The sequence below is a fragment of the Notolepis coatsorum genome (assembly GCF_963971535.1).
Source record: "Notolepis coatsorum genome assembly, chromosome: 9".
Taxonomy (NCBI): Eukaryota; Metazoa; Chordata; class Actinopteri; order Aulopiformes; family Paralepididae; genus Notolepis; species Notolepis coatsorum.
Genome location: NC_140173.1, coordinates 52,657,213 through 52,660,774, shown reverse-complemented (window position 1 = coordinate 52,660,774; position 3,562 = coordinate 52,657,213).

The window sequence follows — 3,562 nt, the reverse complement described above, 5'->3', positions numbered from 1 at the left end:
GTCATGCACCAATCAGAGTCAGTACCGAGCAGTAAGAGTCACAGCACCCCCTCAAGAAAGGAGAAGTGGAAGATAGCGTGTCCCTACTGTGAGAAAGAACACTGGCTGTCACAATGTGACTCATTCACAAAGATGAATGCAGAAGAAGTGAGCCAATGGATAAAGTCCAACCGGCGCTGTTATCGATGTGCGCGGTCCCACATGGCAGCCGAATGCCGCCTAAAGAAAAGGTGCAGCCGGTGCGATGGAGCCCATCTAGATATACTACACGATAGTAACGGAAGACGGCCTATACCTGCACCACGGAGCGGCACCAAGGCAAGTGTCATGTACATTGACCCCGCCAGCAGCAACGGAGCTCAAGTGCTCTTAAAGGTAGTCCGTGTGACATTGAGCTACCAGGATAAAGTCATGGACACTTACGCCGTCCTTGATGACGGGTCAGAGAAGACCCTCCTGCTCGCCTCCGCTGCGACTCAGCTGGGACTGCGGGGGAGCAAGAACGAAATGACGATTCGGACAATAAGAAGAGATTTAAAGACGATAAAGGGCGAGAATGTCTCCTTCACTATCGCAGCCAATGGGCAGCCAGAGCGACAGTACAAGATCACAAATGCTTTCACCAGCCAAGAAATAGGACTCTCGCAGTACACCTACCCTGTCACCAAGTTGATGGATAAATATGTGCACCTGCGCCAATTACCTATCCCGCTCATAGACGGCGCTACCCCGACCCTGTTGATAGGCTCCGACCATGCAGAACTCATAGTCCCGATTGACCGGGTCCATACAGGCCCCCGAGGCTGTCCTGCCGCAGTCGAGACCCGCCTAGGATGGACATTACAAGGCCCCCTCGCTAAATCTCTCAACCGAACCGCAGCCACTAGCTGCTTCCACTCCAGAACGACAGAAGAAGACACCACTCTCCTGCAGCATGTCGAGAGGCTATGGACCCTAGAGACAATGCCCTTTAAGAACGAAAAGAAAGACATTCGCTCTAAAGAAGACATTTACGCCATCAACCTACTCGAGCAGGGGACAAAGAGAGTCACAGTCGGCGGAGTGATGAGATATGCAACTCCACTCCTGAGGCGAGAGGGAATGCCCCCCTTTCACGCAAAGAAAGACGCCACGGAGCGCTATCTACTGAACACAGAGCGGCGCCTAGCCAAAGACCCCGCTCAACAGAGTGTGTACCGAGCTGAGATTGAGAAGCTAATCACAGCGGGACACGTAACAAAGATTGACATTAAAGAGGCCGATCAGACGACCGAATCATGGTACGTGCCGCATCACAAGGTCCATCACAATGGCAAGGATCGCATTGTGTTTAACTGCAGCTACCAGATCGGATCCCAAAATCTGAATAAAGAGCTCTTGCCCGGCCCCACACTCGGCCCCTCCCTACTAGGCGTGCTACTGCGCTTCCGCCAGGACAAGGTGGCTATAAGCGGGGATATCAAAGGGATGTTCTTGCAGGTGAGACTAGTAGAGGAGGACAAGCCTCTGCTACGGTTCCTATGGAGAGAGAAGATCGGAGATGAGAACCCATCCATCTACCAGTGGGAAGTACTCCCCTTCGGAACCACATGCAGCCCATGCTGTGCTACATTTGCACTACAGAAACACGTCACAGAGGACCCAGCAGCAGATGAGGAGGTCCAGCACAGTGTGAAGAACAGTTTCTACGTAGACAACTGTCTACAAAGCGTCTCGACTCAAGAAGAAGCCGAGGCTCTCCTAATCAAGTTACGCGCCTCCCTAATCAAAGGAGGCTTTGATCTCAGGCAGTGGGCCAGCAGTGACCCGCACGTATTGCGCAGCCTCTCCTCCGCAGACAAGGCTGCCAGCAGCGAGACCTGGATGGCGACAATCCCAGGAGAAGCCCAAGAAATGACACTAGGATTAGTCTGGCGCTTCAAAACAGACTCGCTCCACTATAGACACAAACCCTTGGCTCCAGAGCAAGGAAGGTCGGCGGCGATACCGACCACCAGACGGAGTGTGTACAGAACACTCGCCAGACAATATGACCCGTTGGGATGTATTCTACCTTACACCACCAGGGCAAAGATGATTGTACGAGCACTATGGGACAAGGACCAGGGCTGGGACGACCCAATACCCGCACACCTTGCCTCAACATGGAGAGAGTGGGAGACGGAACTCCGCTCACTCCCAGGTGTCAATATACGCCGCAGCTACTTCCCAGCCACAGTGAGGCCAGAGACATGCGAGATTGAGCTACACGTCTTCAGCGACGCCTCCGGAGTAGCCTACGGATCGGTTGCCTATTTGCGTGCCCAAGAGATGGGAGGAGAGATACACACTGCTTTCATATTGGCCCGCTCAAGAATAGCCCCACGTAAGCAACAATCTATCCCACGTCTAGAGCTCTGCGCAGCCCTCGCAGGAGCGCATCTAGCCACGTTAATCCAACGTGAACTCACCATTCCGGTGCATAGAACAATCTTGTGGTCAGATTCCACGACAGTACTCACATGGATTAAGTCTGATTCATGCAGATACAAAGTCTTCGTGGGAGTCAGAGTCACCGAGATTCAAGAATTAACAGAAGAAGCAAGCTGGAGGTATGTGGATACCAAACACAACCCAGCTGACGTCATCACCCGGGGAATGTCCCTGGATGACCTAACCCGTCGCAACATCTACAGTGACGGACCAGCATTCCTCCAGCTCCCGGAAGGAGATTGGCCTACGCCCACCCCGAGGGAAGCAAGTAACGAGGAGGCTGAGAACAAGAAGCCTATGTTCTGTGGACTGAGCACTGTCGCCTCCATAGACCCCAACATAGATGACTGCATTACCCTAGAGAGTGCGCAACAAAGAACATTCCTGCGGCACCACCCAGAGATTCAGTCCACCACTGACATGTCAGCAGCTGACTACGAAGAAGCAGAACTTCTTCTACTACAACGAGCCCAGAGAGACTCGTTCCCCGATGAGCTAGACTGTCTACAGGGAGGAAACCCCGTCCCATCAGACAGCAGACTGATTCACCTGGCACCAGAGAGTGACGCACATAATCTCATCAGAGTGGGTGGTCGCCTGCGGAGAGCCCCCAATCTACCAGATGACATTAAGCACCCGATCGTCTTGAACAGCCGACACAAGGTCACAGAGCTGATCATAAAGAAATACGACGAGGATGTGCACCACGCAGGAGCAGAGAGAGTCTTCGCGGAGATCAGACGTCGTTATTGGATATTGCAAGGGAGAGAAGCAGTACGGCGCTTCCAGCGAACCTGTCTAGACTGCCGTAAGTGGCGCGCGCAGCCCAGCATACCACGGATGGCTGACCTACCCCCCTGTCGCCTCCGAATCGGCGACAAGCCATTCCACTCCACAGGCATGGACTGTTTTGGCCCGTTGTATATAAAGAGAGGAAGAGGCACCGAGAAGCGGTGGGGTATTGTATTCAAATGCATGACCACCAGAGCGATACATATCGAGCTCCTTCCGACCATGAGCACAGACTCATTCCTTATGGCCTTCCGGAGATTCATATCACGGAAAGGACAACCGTCTACATTGTTGTCTG